A 20,312-nucleotide genomic window follows, 5' to 3' on the forward strand; every position below is an offset into this window, starting at 1 on the left:
ATTGGGATCTTCTACTATTTGCTCTTTTGATTTTATTTTGTTGATCACATTTTGTTTTTCCCTTTTTCTTAATTGCCATGCCAGTAATCTCCCCGTTTTATTTGTGGATTCAAAATATTTTTGCTTCATTAATTTGATTCTCCATTCTACTTCTTGACTTATTAATGTTGAATATTGTGTTTGCAACATTTTAGAGATTTGTTTAATCCTTTCATCCCTGGAGTTTATTATTAATTTTTTCTCACACTCTTTTAATTGGTTAATAATTTCTTCTTTCTTTCATTCTCTTAGTTTCCTTCTATAACTATTTTGCTGAATTAAGAATCCTCTTAAAACCGCCTTGCTGGCGTTCCAAACTATATCAATTTTTGTTTCTTTATTTAGATTTAAATCAAAGTAATCTTTCAGGGTACTTTTAGCCTTCTCAGTTATCTCGTCATTTTCGAATAGGTATTCATTCATTCTCCACCTGTATGGCCCAGATTATTTACATTTTATTTCCAACACAATTGGGCTATGATCAGAAAGGGTTCTGGGCTGTATTTTGCATTTCGTTGTTCTTATGGATAGTTCTCTTGAAATCCATATCTGATCAATTCTGCCCCAACTGTAGTGTGGTTCTGAAAAGTGTGTGAATTGTTTCGTTATTGGGTTTTATCAATCAGATCTAGATTTTCCTCAAGGTTATTAAATGATTTTGGAAGTTTCCCTTGATTCGATTTCTTCTTTTTTCGCTTCTATCTAATTCTGGTATTGGTACTCCATTCAGATCTCCAAGCAGAATTAATTTATGATTTTCTAGATCTAACAGTACTTGTTCCAGTTTTTTTAAAAACTCTGCTTTGTTTGTATTTGGAGCATAAACGGTTACCACATTGAATTTTTCGCCTTGATGGTTAATTTGAACTCCCAAGATTCTTCCTTCATTGTCTTTGCAAATTAATTCAGGTTCCCATTTCTCCTTGACGTAAATCACCAATCCTCTTTTTTTATTTACATCTGAATTAATAAATTCAACTCCCAACTTTTTATTTATCTTATTTTTTTAAAAAAAAATGATATCTATTGAAAAAGGATTTTTTAAAAAAATTACAAAGAAATAAAAAGACAAAGTTACAAAGAAAAAAGACAAAAACAGAAAAATAAAAATAAAAAATAAAACCATCATTTTCAAATTCTCCACTTTCATTACCTTCTTTCCATGACCTCCTCCTCCTCCCATCTCTTGTATCTTGATTAATAATTGTCACAGCAAATCCTTTCCATAATTCATAGTATTCTGTCCTTACATTACCTTACTCTATTTTCATCTTATCCCATAAAAAACCTTAAAACTTAAGACTTAAGACTTATTTTTACCAGCTTCTCATAACCATAACCTTTTTACCTGATTCTTTAAACATTTTTACAAGAGCCAAGTAATTTCATTTCAACATTTTTCCAACGTTCATAAAACATTTCTGATAATAAAAAGAAAATAAATAAATAAAAACAATCCAATCTTCTTCCAGCGTCCCCTCTCCCCGGTCCCGGGATTGTCAGTCCTTTTTTTTTAACCCATTAGTCTGGCACATTAACCTGGTGATCATATATCCGAGGCCTTCAAATCTCTTCCATGTCCCTTCCGCAGCTCTTCTTCATATTTTCTTTTCACTCGTGGGAACTCCAGCTTGATAGTGTTTTTGACCCTTTTCAACAAATCAGCCCCTTTTCCATAGTCCAGACTAGACTCCATGTGGTATTTTAAAACATGTTTCAGATTCCCTCCAAGATTGGGAGTCCCAACAGCTCCAAACCTCTGGCGGCCCGTTGCCAGACTCGGAAAGTCCAAACATCCCTGCATAGGGGGGTCAGTCCAACCCCCCATTTCCAAATCAATCCAAACTTTGTCTTTCCAAATCTGGTTTTTTCCAAGTTCATTTGTCAAATCCAAAGGCTCATTTTCCTGCTGGGCCCAAAGTCCCTCCATCCCTGGCGCCCAAGATTCAGCAGGGTCCTCTTCTTCCAGTTGTTCTGTCATGGCACCCTCCTGTTTTGGTTCCTGGGTGGGCTCCATATAGTTTCCCACTACCTATACAAAGGTTCTGGCCGCATTAGTCATAAAATCCGTCTTCTGACTTAACTGATCCAATAGGGCATTTATTTTACAGAAAGCACCCAACAGTGCTTCTGAAGGCATTGTCCTACAAGGTCACAAATCCTTTCCCACAGTTGTAATCAGTAACAGCTGCAAGTTCCCAGGATTTAGTTAAAATTAACAAGGGCTTTCTGCGCTTCCTCGCTGTCCGCGACCCAAACCGGAAGTCTAACTCCTTTCAGGTTCTTTGCAGTTTACTATTCTCTAGAATATGAGAAAATGACAAGAACTCAAGAAGCCTCTCTGAAATGATACAGGATGCCTGCAGGCTGTCAGGAATTGCACTTTTGAGTAGGCACCGAAGCCCTGACCTGATACGCTCTTGCCCTGCATTTGTTGAAGCTTAATCAAAAATAGGGAGATGGATGCAAATCACATCTGAATCAGATGCTGACAAGTTGGAATTTAAAGTTTAAACTAAACTAACAAAGCCATACAGAATTTGGAAGGAACCAAAGAAAAAGTACCGTATTTTTCGCTCTATAACACGCACCAGACCATAACACGCACATAGTTTTTAGAGGAGGAAAACAAGAAAAAAAATATTCCAAACGAAATAGTGGATATATGATTTTTGTGGTTCATGCTGTGGCCACAGACATGTGATCTGACAGTGAGTTTGGAGTAGCCCAATGCAAAAATCCTGAGGATCCATGTGGATCCATGCTTTGTAACCATGGAGGAGGGAAGGAAAGGGAACTATGGATCCTCTGCTCACGACTGCAGCAGATTCCCCCCCCCGCCACCCGCAGGCATTCGCTCCATAACACGCACAGACATTTCCCCTTACTTTCTAGGAGGAAAAAAGTGAGTGTTATGGTGCAAAAAATACGGTACTTTGCGTGTGGCAGAACGGTCAACAGAACAAACGTGCATTATGCAAGCTGGATGGTTAGTAGTACAGTGGAACCTCAGGCTACAAACACCTCAGGTTACAGACTCCACTAATCCAGAAGTAGTGCCTCAGGTAAAGAACTTTACCTCAGGATGAGAACAGAAATTGTGCGGTGGTGGCGCGGTGGCAGCAGGAGGCCCCATTAGCTAAATTGGTACCTCAGGTTAAGAACGGACCTCTGGAATGAATTACGTTCGTAACCAGAGGTACCACTGTATTGGAAAAAAGAGGTTAAAGATCATGCGTATTTTTCCATATCTGAGGACTCATCCAGACTTCTGCTTGCCTTGCTGCTTTCTCCCAGGGAAACCCAAGCCTTACCACTGCATCGGAGCAAATGTAATTGGGTTTTCTGCAGATTGGCACTTGCTCCAAATCAGTGCTAAAGAGTGGGTTGTCTTGGGGAAAACAGTGGGACCAACAGAAAACCACTCAGACCCATGCCTAGAAAACACGAGACAAGCAGAAAACCATTTGGACACATACTTTCTAGGCAGGGGAAGCAGAAGTGTGGATGAGCACATGCCTGCTCCGCAAAGAATCCTGGGAGCTGTAGTTTTTAAAGGTTGCCTTGAATTGCAATTCTTAAGTGGTAAACTACAATTCCCAGGATTCTTTAGGGAAGGGAACCATGTCCTTTAAAAGTAGGTAGCAGCTGCAGGAATAATGGGTCATCAGCCAGTTTTTGCAAGCACATGAGACTGAAGATTCTAGAATAGGAAAAGAAAGTGGAGTTCTAAAAAGGGGACCAAAAATGGAAGGTAAGGAAGTGGTTTCAGAGCAACAGTTCTGAATGCAGGTGGGAGTTCCCCATGATTTCCTTAGAAAAAAAACATTACTTCATCCTTTTCCTAAAGTCTTCCCTTCTGTTCCAATCCTCTCTGCTTGTAATCTGCCTGCTGTTCACCCCTTGCTTACTCCTCTTTCTTCTGTACTCTGTGCCCTTTTCTGCACAGAGAAGGCATTAAAAAATAGTCCAAAGAGCTGCCAACTAAATAAAGAGCTTTAACTTAAAGTCACAGACGCAGGAAGCAAAATGCAGGTTTCTTCTCCTGCAATACCAAAATCCATTAGTAGCACAGGTGTGCATACACCCTTTTTATGATGAACTTCAAAATAGAAGCTCTTTTACACTCATTCTATGAAACAGATCACTCCACTTCTAAAAGCAGACTGTAGAATATCTAGGAACAAGCAGATGCTCTTGAATTCCTTTGTTACCGTTCTGTGTCGAGTTGACAGCCAAGGCACTCCCATAGCCTAGTGAGGCAATCTCAGGCCTTGCGGCTGGTGCAGACAATGCTGAACTGAATAATTGTTCAGTGACACCATTCAATAACGGAAAGTGACGGAGAAGTTATTGGATGCATTATAGGTTGTTATTTTTTTATTATATCTGTGTGTTTGCTCAAAAAGCCTCCACAGATGGAAATATATCCAACAAAGGGAAGTCTATCAGCAGCAATTTAAAGATCCATATGAAGTATTTGGGAGTCAGCTGGGGGAAATTGACTCACTGAGAGAAGAGAATCTCTCTTCTGAAATGTTATTGTAACTTTTATTCTTTCTTTCTACATTTGACTTTTCTGCAAAAAGCAGCATTTTTTTTTCATCTGCCCCACCCCCACCCCCAATCCATAACAAGCAAGTTTTTAAATCTGTGTTTATAATCCCTGTCCTCCTACTTGGTCTGTTTCCTGAGGAAATCCCAGAGGCCAGCTCCTAAAGAGTTTTTGTTAATAGGTAATCTGGGTGTTTGGCATATGTCCACTGCCCCATATAAGTATTGTCCCTTGGACGGACAATGTGCCTCCTTAAGCCTTTAAGTGCTTAGACAAATGCTTTCGTGTTGATGCTTTGTCTCCCCAAAAGGTCACCCCACACCCACGGGGCACAAGACTGATTGCTTCTTGCTGTGATGGAGTCTTTTTACAGGAGAAAATCAAACCTTAACACATGTAACAAATTCTACTACCCAGGTCTGAAAATTCATAGCCTGCCAAATCCTGCAGTCCTTATATTTAATTGAGGGGCTCAGTTCTATAGCAGTGCAGCCTCTTACCATAAGTGGGTAGGTAGAAAATCACTTCCATCCACTCCCAACTGCATAATCATAACATGCATGGGCAAACGTAATTACAGGACCTAAGTTAGTTATGACCATGAATTTCAGTGGGTCAGATACGACTAACATTGGAAATAGCCCAATGGCTAATAGTATGCAAAAGCAGTATCCCTTTTGCTGTGGTTTGTGATGACTGCAACTGCTGATTATGAAGCTCTGTTTTACTGGATTTCTAGCAGTGATGTAATTGTTCTTACTAGGGGAGTTCTCTTTGACTAACGTCAATAGCACACATGAGTGACTAATAGATTGTTCATGAGGATTTGAAATTTCCCACAATCAGCCCAGCGCAAGCCAATGCATGTTTACACAGAAATTAATCCCTTTATCCTCAATGGGACCTTACTCCCAGGTGTGTGCCTAGGGTTACAGCCCAGCAGCCCAAACTTAGAAATACTCAGAGATAAATCCCACTAAACTAAATAGAACTTATACCCTAGTAAGTAGGTATAGGCTTACAGCTGCAATGACCCAAAGTGACATGAAGAAAATTGCTAGATCTTGAGAATCACAGGAAGTCAAGCTTTTCTCACCTATCGAACCCCAGGTAAGGGCATTTTGAAGTGGTATATAGTACTATTTGCCACGTTAATATGGATAAGGAAGGCAAACCTTATTACGTACATTATGCTAACAGAACTGAAAAATCCATTACCAGCAAAATCCTCACAAATGTGGATTTTATGTAATCCTTCCATTAGGTAAAGATAAAGGGACCCCCGACCATTAGGTCCATTCGTGGCCGACTCTGGGGTTGCGGTGCTCATCTCGCTTTATTGGCCGAGGGAACTGGCGTACAGCTTCCGGGTCATGTGGCCAGCATGACTAAGCCGCTTCTGGCGAACCAGAGCAGTGCACGGAAACGCCATTTACCTTCCCGCCGGAGTGGTACCTATTTATCTACTTGCACTTTGAGGTGCTTTCGAACTGCTAGGTTGGCAGGAGCAGGGACCGAGATGTTGGCTTTTTGCAGTATGGTAACGCTGCAGAGAGCTTGCTGGGGAGATCATGCATTAAAAAAGAAAGGACTCAAAAATAACTTAAAGGTTTTAATAAGAAAAACAAAAACTCCATTTACACTAAATACATCAACAAACCAAACCAGACCCAACCACCAACCCATCCCCCAGGGGAATGGCAGAGCTAGGTGCTGCTCCTTATATACTCTACCCAAATGCTGACACGCCTTAATCAAATACAACTCAGCAGCACCTGCTATGTTTCACAGCTGTAAAGCTGGGTCTCGTTATCTTGCTCTGGCCCATTAAAGACATACACATGGAGTGGAACAATGATGAACCTTTACATTTAACGAAACCATTCAACATTTCCCCTGCGGTTCATCATTGTGGAACAAAAACATAAAGCATACTTTGTACATGTCTTTCATGTGTAACCTTTGGAAGTGCTTTTGTAAAAATATCTGCAATTTGATTGTCACCTGGAACATATTTAAATACAACCATTTCATCAGCAATTAGTTTCTTTACAAATTCTAAACGTAATCTTAAGACTCTAGTGCGCTGCGTATTGGTCTCTGAACACAGGATAGCAAGTCCACTCTGGGAATCAAGGTAAACTTTTACTGGTAGTGTTACTTGCATTTGTAGGTCTGCAAATACCTGCAGATACCATTCTACATCACGAGTGGCCTGAACGCATGCACATAATTCACTCTCTGTTGTGGAGAGACAAATAATGGTTTGTGTCTGGGACTTCCATTCAAATGGACAACCGTTGTAACAAAACACCATACCAGACACACCCCTGCAATTATTTTGCTCCACTGCATGAGATGCATCACAGAAAATTTCAAAACCTTTGTCAATACTTGATGTAAACTGCAACCTATAATGTTTGGTATGTTTAAGGTACATCACCACTCTCTTAAGAGCAGAGAAACATTGTGTAGTGGGCTTTTCCACAAATTTTGCCAGAAAGTGAAAAGCATAAGTTATATCTGGTCTTGAGATTCTTTGAATGAAATTTAGCTTGCCTATAGCAGAACGATACAAAGTTTTGTTAGGAAATGGCTTATCTTCACCTGTAAAGGTGAAACCACACACCATAGGCGTTTCCTTCCCATTTGCATTTTCTAAACATAGCATTTCAACTAGATCATCAATTTTTGCAGTTTGATGAACCAGAAAAGATCCATTTTTGCCTTTCTCAATTTGCATGGATAAGTAATTTTTAGCTATGCCTAATTCCACCACATCAAATTTCTTCTGTAACTGTGAAACTACCTGTTCATATTCCTGTTTAGTTTTTGTAGAAATTAACACGTCATCTACATACACACATATTTTTGTTACAGAGTTTGCCCTTTCCTTTATAAACACACAATTGTCTGCCTTTCCTTGTGAAAAACCAATATCTAGCAATTCTTTTGCTAAAGTTTGGTGCCAATTCCTTCCACTTTGGTGCAGACCATAAAGGGATTTATTTAATTTGCATACCAAACCTTCAGCAGCGTCTATGCCTTCAGGGACACGCATAAAAATTTGTTCTTTTAAATCTGCAAACAAATATGCAGTTTTTATATCTAGGTGATAAACAGAATGTCCACGTTGTGATGCATCTTTTAACAAAAGCTTAACTGTTTCATATTTTACACTTGGTGAATAGCACAAATCATAATCTTCGCCTGGAATTTGTTGAAAGCCCCTAGCAACTAATCTTGCCTTGTACCTTACAACTTCATTTTTGTCATTCATTTTAACTCTATAAACCCATTTTGAATCAATAAGTCTCATATCTGGGGTTTGTGGTACAAGAGACCAGGTGTTATGCTCTTTTAAAGACGCTATCTCAGAGTTCATAGCTTTATACCAATTTGCAGCTTGGTGCTTAGGTAAATTCTGAACATCATTGTAGCTTTTTGGCTCAAAAACCGCCTTATTGGCAAACACAGTATTAAAATGTTCATCTGCATAACGTTGTGGCTTCTGCCTCTTTCTATCTGAACGTCTCAGTCCGGAAGGAGAGTCAGACTCCTCAGACTTAATGGGACTCAGTGAACTACTAGTTTCAGGTTGTAAATCATCACTGTCAGACTGAAGAGGTGCCTGGAGGCTAAGCTCACGGTCAGAAAACTCAAGAGAATCTAACCTCCCCTCGGGTGCCTGTGACTTTAAATCATCAAACAAATTATCAGATTCAACAGGCTTTTTGTCTTTTTCTATTAATTCAGAATCACCATTTCCTCCTCCTGCTGCTTCTTCTACCTCTTCTTCCTCAGTATCATTTATACCATTAGTATCTTGGAAAACAGCAACGCCATTCCAATTTACAGTTTGTATCATGCTTCTGGTAATATGAAATTTGCCAGTTCCTGGTATGTAAATTCTGTACGCCCCCTGCTGGTAGCCCATTAATTTTCCCTGGACACTACGCTCACCCAATTTCTGCTTAGCAGGATAATGCATAATTACATCTGAACCCCAAATACGTAGGTATTTCAGATTAGGGCGTTTTTTAAACAACTTCTCATAGGGGGTGACATCTAAACCAGAATGATAACTGCGATTTCTAACATAACAAAAGGCATTGAGTGCTTCAGCCCAAAATGCTTTGGGCAGATTAGCATCGTGCAGATAAGTTTTAACCCCTGCCTGCAGGTCACGCTGCACAACTTCAACAAGCCCATTTTACCAGGGACTTCGGGGGCAAGATAACTCATGAGTAGTCCCCTGCGCTTCCAGGAATTTCTCAAAATCCTCAGAGACAAATTCCCCGCCCCGGTCAGAAAACAGATTCTTAATTGGTTTGTTAAAATGCGTTTTTACCCAGTTGCAAAAAACCTTGTACTTCTCAAATGCTTGGGACTTCTCAGCTATTGCATAAGTCCAACAATATCTACTATACTGGTCTATGAGGGTAAGCCAGTACTTAGAACCTCCTAATGACTGTGGGAGTGGCCCAACCAAATCACAATGCACACGCTCAAATGGCTCAGTTACTTTCCTATCTGAGCACCTACCCTTGCGTGCAACCTTAATCTTATTCTTGCAACAGGATAGACATTGCATAAAGAATTTACATGGTTTTAAGTTGAGGCCATTGACAATATTCTGTGTCTTAATTACATCAGCAAAATTCAGGTGTCCCAGAATTCTGTGCGCCATGTGGACACACCCAGAATGTGGTCTTACATTCCTCAACCCCTGGCTTGACTGTGCTGCTCTGCAATTTATAGGCGATTGGGAGTAGGCTCGAAAATACAGTCTATATAAACCATCAGATTCCCGGGCATACAATAGACGTTTGTTCCCCTCGAAAAACTCACACATTGACTTTAAGAAACGCACAGTTATGCCTTGACGAGCAAAACACCTTACTGATAATAAATTGTCCACTGATGGGCAGTAAATGCAGTTCGCTATTGTAATGTTTAAAGAGTCAAGTTTAACAGTACCCCTGCCAAGCGACTGCAAGACTTGTGAATTGGCTAAATGTACATTACCAATTTCCTCTTCGAAAGAAATAAACAAGCTTCGATTGTTGCAGACGTGCTGGGATGCACCTGAGTCAACAATAAAAGAATTCCACTTGGCACCTTTAATTCTTTTACGATCTGTAGTCCGAGCGTGAAAAGCTTGTGGCTCGTTTCTGTCTCTACTATACGATGCCGGCTGGTGGGCTGACGACCGTGATTGACGAACAGAAACAGGCTTGGGAGTACTTTGCTTTCTTTTGGATCTGCAGTCCTTTGCAAAATGTCCTTGCTTATTGCAGAACCAACAACGCTTTGCAGCTTTAAATGCAGTTGTATCACCACAAGTTTGGATATGGTGTTCCTCATTCTTTCTGGAAACAGGAGTGCTTATGGCACAAGCCTCCCTTCTATCCAACTCTCCCATTAATCTTGCCGTTACCCCTTCCACAGTTAACTGTGTTGGTGGAACAGCAGATATCTGGCTAGCTATACCATCAAAGTCCTCATTAAGGGAACAAAGGATGATAAAAACATACTGAATATCAGGTACCTCCATGTCCCTTCGAATTAATTCACCGCGTATTGCCTCCAGACGTCTCAAGTGTGCTGCCAAATCACCACCAGGCTGCAACTTCGTCTGGTACAACTGCTTGAAAAACGTCAATGCAGACGCTGACTCTTTTCTAACATGCACTGCTGCAAGACTGTCCCACATTTCTTTGGCAGTTTTCTTATTTCTTATATAGACTACTTGCTGGTCGCTGACTGCCAAATTAATTATCGCCCTGGCTTTTGCGTCTCCTTTCGACCAAGCATTAGTTACAGGGTCAGGAGGGTCATCAGTTACATAGGTCCATACTTCTCTAGAGGTCAAAAGCGCCTCCACCCGAAAAGACCATAAACTATAGTTCTCATCTGTTAGCTGTGGGAAGACCAGAGCCTTCTCAGCTTCAGGAACCCGGTCAACCATTCTGGAACTCTTCCAGACCCACAAAAACTACGCTAACAGGAGAAGGAGTTTTCAAACCTTTCTCAGAGTCCAAAAATATGCAGTCATCCACTCAGCAGCTGGGCCCATAACCAAAGATGTTGGCTTTTTGCAGTATGGTAACGCTGCAGAGAGCTTGCTGGGGAGATCATGCATTAAAAAAGAAAGGACTCAAAAATAACTTAAAGGTTTTAATAAGAAAAACAAAAACTCCATTTACACTAAATACATCAACAAACCAAACCAGACCCAACCACCAACCCATCCCCCAGGGGAATGGCAGAGCTAGGTGCTGCTCCTTATATACTCTACCCAAATGCTGACACGCCTTAATCAAATACAACTCAGCAGCACCTGCTATGTTTCACAGCTGTAAAGCTGGGTCTCGTTATCTTGCTCTGGCCCATTAAAGACATACACATGGAGTGGAACAATGATGAACCTTTACATTTAAAGAAACCATTCAACACGAGCAACGGGAGCTCACCCCGTCGTGGGGATTCGAACCGCCTTCTGATCGGCAAGTCCTAGGCTCTGTGGTTTAACCTACAGCACCACCCGCGTCCCTAATCCTTCCATTAGTTACCAGTAAATTTCAGTGTGGATGTTATCACACTGCTTTATATTGGAATACTGTAGGGCAAAGCACACCACTGTGGATCTATGTATGTAGTGTGTGTTGGTTGCTACTTCTAGGTGGTTGTGGTGGTGGCTATGGGATGACTGTTTTTCCTGCTTGTATTGAAGGGAGTGGGCAGGGGGTGCATTGACAGTTGGAAGGCAACGCCCGGAGAGCAGGAGGAGAAATGCATCTGGAACAAACAAGATACGGAGGGTTGGCTGATAAGCGAAAGGAGTGCACTGCCAAAATGCTTTAGCAACACCCAAAGAGGCAATAAGGCAAATCGAGGAATATGATATGATGAGTTACTGGTGGTGGGGTGGTCGGGAGGTGCTGCAGGAGTATAAATATTGCTTGCTTACGTGTATTAGGGGCCACCAGCCTTTGGAAACAATTCCGCTGGTTGCCTCTGCGCAGATCACAATAAACACTTTTCTCTGAAGGAACTGAATCCCTGGTGCTTCTTTGTCACCTCTATGTCCTGGGTAAGCGGGCAAATGGATCCCAGGTAAATAAGGCTTCAGATTCCCATCTCCTCTTTTCAGGAATATACTAACAAGGAATCCTGGTGGTGTGTTTTTAAGGAGAAGATGTGGCATGAGCTCCTTAGCATGAATGCTTAATCAGGGAAATTACTCCAGGCTCACCAGTAAGAGGAGCCAGTATGCTTCCCAAGCCCTGCAGGTACGTCACTTTAGATTAGAAGATGGATTGAGAAAAGAGATATTTTTAATACAGTCTGGGGAGTTTTGTGCCAACTCTGAAATACTGCATTGGAGTGCATAATTTAATTGTGTAACAAGCAAAGCCGCATGATTTTAAGCCTGGTTCCTTTAAAGGCCAGATTCCTCTTGGCTCGTCAGCTGAAATCTGATCAAATGATCATTGACCTTTCTGCAGACCTTCCAATGCACTGATGCAGAAACAGAAGAGTAGTTTGGAGTCACAGATGCTTAGGTAAATAGATGTGCACCAACATGCATGATTTCCACATGGAATTCATGTCATCTTTCAAGGCTGCTGTGTTGTGAGTCTGAATTGCATGTTGTAAATTCAGATATAAGAATACCTGGATTCTTTTTAATTTCAGATTCTTTTATATTTCTCTTGCACAAAGGAAGCCCTGTGTGACTTTAAACCCCCCCCCCAATATATTCTATGGCATCGGCTGAAGTTATTTTAATAGCATTTGGTGATGAATTTCATCATGCAGTTTAAACAGGGTTAAAAACTAAGATATGAAAGCGAGAAGCTAAATGGCACCTTAAACCTAGGTTATGGGTGCAACAACGGAATGTCTCTAGGCACACTTTTTATAGCAAGAATACAAAGCAGAAAATGAACAAACTGCAGCTAAAATACGTCCATTTTTCACATGGTCTAGTCTAGTCCTTCCCCTGCCCACCCCCCTAATATTCTTAAGAGGGTCTCATCTCCAGTCTTCAGAGAGTAGCTGCAAGTGGGGAGGCAGAAAAATGTCTTCCTTTCCCTCCATTTTGCAGTTTTAATCTGAAATCTTAGGCGCAGTACTGCACCCAGAGCTCAGAATGTGCTCACGCTAATGAAATTCGCTGTCGTAAAATGTGCCTAGAACAATGGGAGTTTCGAACGCTGAGTTTAAGTGGCTTAAACATTCAGGGACAAGGAAATTTAAAGGTCCTCATCAATGAAGCCTTTTCTAGTTCGATAGATGAGGAGTTGAGGCTGAGAGATAAAGTAAGTGGCAACATTTTGTGAACTGTGGACTTTGGAGAACAGCAAAGCAAGTTGAAATTGCATGGAGTAAGCAGACTTTTTTTGGGTTGGGGTCTTAAAGACTCAGAATGAACATTTACCAGTACATTTGATTTTCAAACACATGCAGAAGTAAATCTGGATCTTTCTTCATCTGCCTAGAAAGGGAATTGTAGCTTTGGATTATTACTTTTGTTTTGTCATGCCACATGCCCTGAAATTATTTCCATTTGTAAATTAAAAAAAGTTCCACAGCTTATGTACAAATTATAACAAGCATATAGAGGGTTTCCTAAATCTTGTCAGTGATGTATTCTGTAACTGAGCCAAGCCATCATCTCTGTGGATGAAATATTATACAGTTATAATTCCTTCCTTCTGCCTTTCCACATGCTCTTGATTTGGCTCCTTGGCATTAGGTAATTAATATATCAGTAATAATGTAGGCTCCCTGAGGAGTCTTATATCCACAAAGGGTTGGACCAGCGCTGGCACTGAGAAAGCAGAATGGAGTAGCAGCATACAAATGAATTAAACTCCAGCAAGACGTGTGTTTCTCACCACAGCTATCTGCCCCAAAGTCTGATTGCCATATTGCATTATTATCTTTATCGTTATCACATTTATATCCCACTTTTCCTCCAAGTCTCTCCCCCTCCTCATTTTATCCGTATGACAACCTTGTGAGGTACATTAGCCTGAGAGGCAATGACTGGCCCAAGGCGACCCAGTGATCTTCATGGCAGAGTCAAGATTTTAACCTGGGCCTCCCAGATCCCTAATCCTTAGTCCAGCAATCTAACCACTCCATCACATTGGCTTCCACATACTTAAAACATATATGTATACATAACTTAGGCTTCAGTTCTATAAATGATTACCTTAGGACTCAACAGGACTTACTTTTGAGTATACATGTATAGGATTGCAGTAGGATGGCACTATTAACTAGTTTCAGGTGTCTTAAACTGAGCCAATCAAGGACAACTTCATGGCATGAAAAAGTGACCAAACTGGATGACTGGATTCTAAAGGTAAGGATGGATCAAGGTGAAAAAGCAACTCTTTGAAGGCTGTTACAGTTCCCATCCGTTCTTGACACCCGCTGGCCGAACGCTACTAGAAACAGGACTGAAAAGATTCTTGCAAGATGAGGCTTTGAAAAGTGATCCAAGGCACGAACACAATCAATCATAGGCATTGTGAACTGAAAAAAAGAAAAGAAAATTGAAAGCAGTGTGAAGTAGCCCTTGGACCAATGTAAGAAGAATAGCAGCTATTATGTTCAAATTACATTAAGTTTTCTCTTTTGTGTAACAATAAGGAACACCCTGTGAAAATATTTGAAGTGCATTACGGTATATTGAAAATTCTAATGCAATAACACAGCTATGCTTTTATAAGAGAAGTTATAAAAGAGAAGTTAAGACCTACTTTTGAAGGAAAGCTAATAAATTCACCACCTATTTCTTTTTCTTTTTTTAAAAAAAGTAATTTAAAAACAAACAAACCTGAGATATAAATAGCGAGTAGAATCCAATGGCTGTTACTCAGGGGCTATTGCTGTGCTGACTGAAGGCATTTTGCAGCGGGGGGGGGGGCAATTTTTCATGATTCCTCTCAATGTAGCCTTCTGCCCTCCCCTTCCCCAAATCTGCTCCAGCGGGTTGGAGGATCCTCTAGTGCAGAGTTTTTAAGGGTGGAGGCATTGAAGAGGAATGACAAACACGACCTTTCTCCCTGTTCCACACAGGTAGATGCCTTCAAACAGTACAGCAACATTCACTGGATGCCATCCCCGTTTTTCAGAATATAGGAGAAGATCCTTACTTTATTGAGAGCCAGTGTGGTGTAGTGGTTAAGAGCGGTAGTCACGTAATCTGGGGAACCGGGTTCGCGTCTCCGCTCCTCCACATGCAGCTGCTGGGTGACCTTGGGCCAGTCACACTTCTGTGAAGTCTCTCAGCCCCACTCACCTCACAGAGTGTTTGTTGTGGGGGAGGAAGGGAAAAGGAGAATGTCAGCCGCTTTGAGACTCCTTAAAGGGAGTGAAAGGCGGGATATCAAATCCAAACTCTTCAAACTCTTATTTTATTTCAAGATACCAGGATATCTACATATTTTCCTGCAGCAGAGAAAAAGCAGACTGGAGAAATTTTGAGGGGGAGGGGGAAATGGCCCTAAGAGAGTAGGGATGAAACAGCCCCTCCCTGCTATTGCTCCCCTTAAATTTGTAGCCTTCTCCCAGGTCAAATTAGATGTGATAACAGGGATGCATTCATTTGTCCCTAATCTCTCACTCCCAAATAACAGCTGGGAGTGGGGGCATGAGCTGAATCAGAAGTGTGGTCTGAGGTAAAGATGTTAACCCCCCTCCCTGCCCCATTTTCCTAATGAAAATCTCACACCGAGAGCCACTATTTGCCCTGGTGTTTTTCTTTTTTAAAAAAAAACCAAAATAGAACTACCTGTGTAGATTTATAGGCAAACAGCGGTCTCAGGTGGCAATTTTCATAAGAGAAAAGTCTAAAAGACACACATCTCTGTGCTGTGATCCAAATCCAGATTTAGCCCTCCTCCATTTTCTATTTGGAGAGGGAGGATATAAAAGGGGGGTGATTCATTCACACATCTTGGCTATCATTTGCAGTTTTGCCCTCTGAGAATGCTTTTGGTTACTTTAAAAAAAACACCTGCCAGGTAAAAGTTACATGGAGGGTTTAGCATTATATAAAAGTAACACTGTTCAACATATTCCTTGTCATAAAAAGATTATATGCAGCACTAGGCCACAAGGTGGTGATAATTCTTCACAAAATACCTCAGTCCTTCAGGAAGTGGAATACAGTCAGACAACTGAAGAGGCCGCCCTCTTTTTCTTTTATGCGGTGTCTTTTATAAGCTTGTAGAAGCAGATGTAGCTTTCACTGCAGCCACAGGGAAGAAATTACGCTTCTTTCTCCTGAAGATATTTAATTGATGCTACTCTCAGGTTACCAGATTTTTTTCAATGAATCCGGGGACACTTTTCAACTTCCTACTAAATCGATGGATTTTGTCAGGGGGCTGATTTGCAAATCCAGGGACTGTCCCTGGGAAACGGGGATGTCTGGTAACCTTATCTACTCCTCAATATCTACATTGAGGCTTATTAGAAGGGCAAGTTGGCATAATGTTCTACTTTTTATAAGCACGTATTGGACACGCTTTGTTATTCATCTTATTTCCTATGTATAATTTCTGAAAACAAATGAAATTGTGGGAAGAGAACCATGTATCCTGCCCCAACTCTTCAGAGAAATGATGGGATGAAAATGCCATTAATATTTTTTTAAAAAATAAATATTTATTAAGAATTTTCCATTTTAAAAAGCCAAAAAGAAAAAAGAAAAAGAAAAATTAAAAACATATACAGTTTGCAATCCTTATTTAATATAACATATTTCCCTGACTTCCCCGCACCTCCCCTTCTTATATTCCAATTCAAATTGTAAATTCAACAAGTTCTTATCCCCAGTTTTTAACCTTTTAGTACTTAATTCATTTAAAAAAACCAATTTTACCTTATAAACCTCAAAATTTATACCTCAGTACTCATTCTTAAGTCCTTTTTTCTAAAGTCAACCCAAATTCCCTTCCACGAATTCCCCACTTTTCATACTGATAACAAAACAGAATAAAAAGAAAAAGACAAATTATAATTGTCAGGGAGCTGACATCGGAGCAGAGGGGGGAGGCGATGCTTCCAGACTCTGCAGGAGAGGGAACGAGTAAGGGTAGAGAGAGAACGTCATCTGGGGAAGAATGTCCAGGTGACACCAGGAAGAAGGGAGAGGGAGAAAGCATCTCGGAGGAGAGGCTCCGAGACTCTGGCAGTGAAGTCAGTGAGGAGGGTGGAGGAGCACCACTAGGCACGTCCACTCTGCGCAGAAGGGTTACGCGCAGAGAGGCGAGGCGAAGGTTGTCCGTCAAGGAGCTCTTATGCTGGAGGAAATTTAGGAGACGCCCACTCACGGATTCGTCGAGCGACTGAGCAGCAGCACCCAAGCTGCTCAGTCAGGGAAAGACACAACCGCCCCTAAGCAGTTTGGAACAGCTAGAGATTTACACACAAGCAACCCCAATTCCCGTGACAATAATTATACACCCTTTGGATCCCCAAACCCCACCCCATCCCCTTTCCCGGTTTCAATCCCCAACAAATGTCCATCAGTCTTAATCTGCTATCAGCCTGGAGATCTCACATCCGAGGCCCTTAATTGTCTCTCAGTTCCTCTCTGCCGGTTTTTTTAATAGTCCTTAATATTAAACACCAGATCTCAGAGATGCTCTAATCCGATGGAGACAATACTTCCTCCAGCCAGACCACCGTACTTAAAAGTGGAGCCCAAATCTTGTTTCTTGCTCTTTTCAAGTCCAAATGTCCCCAAAGCTCCAGCTTTCACCTTAATCAAATTTGTAATCCTTAGATCTTCAGATCTCCACATATAGAGATCTCTCCATTCTTCAGTCTCCAATTTGGACCAGATTTTCATCATCCAATTCTTGTTTTCCTTTGTAGCCATCATGTCAGGACTCTGGCTCTCCTTTGTCATCTGCAACACCACATCTCCTCCTTCCCTTTCCTCAAAAACAACATGTGTCTCTTTCTCCACACTCTCAAAGTTCTCAACTTTCTCCTCTTGTCCAGCTGCATGAACTTCCCGGATCAAATCCTTATCAAATTCAATGCACTTGTTTACTGTTAAGTCCAGGGTTGCAAGGTTAGTAGCCAAAACATCAATTTGGCCTTGTAACTTTCCCAAGAGAAAGAAAATTCTGTCCAATTTAGCTTGAGTTTTCCCTCCTTCAGCCATTCTTGTAATGTCCCAAAACCCCCTCTAGAGGGATTTTGGTTACTTAGTATTCCTTCCAGTTCAAATCCAAAAATCAAGTTAGTTTGTATCGGTTCTTCCTTATTTTCAACAAAGTATAACCAAATTGTAACAAATATAACCAGCAGAGACAGAAAACAAAGTTCGCTTTTTCCGTCTTGACAGCTAGTTTGACAGCTGTCAAGCTCTTCAATACCTCTCCAACAGGCTTTCTCGCGGATCACTCCCGGGTCCGGGGGGGGGTGACACTTCAGCTCCAAAAATTAGCTCTTATCCTCCAGTAAAAATTACTTAAACTGCCAAATCGTGAAATTAATATCTTTTGCCCAATAAGAAGGAAAAAATCCTCTCGACCTTAGTTAGTTAGTCCTTGCTTTAGATTATTTATAGGACGGGGAGACGGACTTCCTGTTTACACCTTCCCCGATCGTGCCTAATTAAAAAAATAATAATTTTTCTTTTAGAAATCCAATTTCCGTACTACTCACGGGTTGCTGCTTTAAAGTCCAATTGTTCACAAGAAGAAGTCAGTGCTCTCCGACCATGGCATGCAGCTTCACTCCGTAGGAGAAGCAGTCGACTCACAGCACCGCGCCGCTCACCCCGTCTCCCGTTCCGAAGCCTTTAAAAAGGCTCCTTCACTGGTCGGGGGTGCAAATGGTGCCCGCCGAGTCACCAGGTTCACAGGATTCACCGCCTGTGATTTTTAAGGGTCCCCGCGTCGCCATAGCGGCAAGACCCGATCCTGCTGAGCCGATTCCCTCCGGAGCTCAGAGGGAATCCGCCATTAGTCAATCACGCTAACCCGGAAGTGAAAATGCCATTAATATTAATGATGATGATGATGACACAGAATCTTGCTTTAGAACATGGGTAGAGAACCTGCTTCCCTCTACATGTTGTTGGGCCACAGTCCACCCCTCATTCCTTGACAGAGGCTGAAGGGAATTGGAGTCCAATGAGATCTGGAGGGCTACAGGTTACTCCATCCTGCTTTAGGAGAGCCTTTTCATTCCTTCACCAACCTGGTCCTCCAGGTGAGGACTTCACTTCCCATTAGCATGGGCCAACAGTCATTCTGGTTGAGGCGGATGAGAGTTGTTGTCCGGAGGGCACCAGGTATATCCTCTAAATTCTCACTGCATGAATGTTAACGAACTGTCCCAAAGCTGCCTGCCACCCATGAATGACTCAGTATGTGGGGTACTCAAAATAAAGGTTACTGGCTCAATTGTAATGCTCTAACATGTGAAGAATGCCTTTGAGAATAGCACTCCAGCAACAGAGGCAGATTTAGGGGAGCGCAACCAGTTTGGGTGTGAAGCCTTGGTGGTGCTGCAGAGGGATCCATGACTGTTATGTAGAATGGAAAGGGGAGCAAATTTTGGCATCACAAAGGGCACAACTGAAATTTGAGACCTGCCTTTATTGGCAGAGTTTGGTGGAATTAAAGGAACGAAGCAGAAAGTTGTCTCTAAAAACGCTCTATTGAATTGTCAAACATACAAAAAATCTTAAAAATTAATTTGCAAAAAGGTCAATATGCAAAACAAAAGACATTGTTATTATTCTGGTCTGTCCACAGGAGCCTAGTTCCTGCAGATGACGTTTTGCTGCCTTTCCAACAAATCCTCTGGAATAAGGAACTGATTTTGCTTCCCATTCCATAAGAGCGCATATGACACTGGGATTTTGCAAAACTCCTGTTCCTAGGTAAATGAAATAAAATTGGGTTGGGATGTCCCTCCTCTTTTATGATTTTATTGTCTAAATTATGACAATAAAGGCTGAATGAATGAATGAATGAATGAATAACTACTTCATTGTTGCCTTTACATTTTTCTGAGGGTACTCAAAGGTATGGAGTACCAGCACCTTTTTAATGTTAAAAGTGTGGCACTTACTGTAACAACTTCATGGCGATTACCAGCACCATTTTTTCTATATAAAAAGCACTGCCTTTAGCTATTCTATTTTTGCCTTACCAGTCTCTGTTCTTCTTTTTAGCTAGTCTCCTTTTCCTGTTTGGGTTCTTTCCTGCCATCTGTCTTCACTTTAGCAGTCTTGGTGTAAGTATAAGAAATATTCATATTTCTTCTATACCTTAAAATATTTTGCTCTCCCTGATTCAATATAACATTTGGGCAATTGTGTTGTTCTAAGGTATGTAATCTGATTCTCAATCTCTCGTTTTTATGTGACAAAGTCTCTACTTGATAGCCTTTACTTTCTGAATCCAACAGCCCATTACTGAATCTGAGTACCAGAAGTCTGGTGCCGCAGGGCTGGTAAAATGGAGCACTGAGAATACCTGCAGCTATGCACATTAAGCAGTGCAAATAATGGAAACCGATCTCTCCATGCTGGCTCATGGAACTATAAAAATTGTCTATGGACGCTAGCCATCTTTTTGAATATTAGTAGGGCAATGGTTTGTAGCTCTTGGAAGCAGAACAGCAAAATGATGGCACTGATAGCAGAATGTTTGAAGAGCCCTGC

The 20,312-nt window shown here is 41.3% G+C and overlaps 1 long non-coding RNA gene across 1 annotated transcript; it reads left to right on the forward strand.

The window, feature by feature from the left end:
• Positions 1–3,717: 3,717 nt before the first annotated feature.
• Positions 3,718–19,884, forward strand: LOC309525519. The gene is made up of 4 exons (XR_014216374.1): positions 3,718–3,793; positions 11,751–11,889; positions 19,399–19,526; positions 19,821–19,884. It is a non-coding gene; the product is annotated as an uncharacterized lncRNA (long non-coding RNA).
• Positions 19,885–20,312: the final 428 nt, after the last annotated feature.

This window comes from Podarcis vaucheri (assembly GCF_965113315.1).
Source record: "Podarcis vaucheri genome assembly, chromosome: 2".
Lineage (NCBI taxonomy): Eukaryota > Metazoa > Chordata > Lepidosauria > Squamata > Lacertidae > Podarcis > Podarcis vaucheri.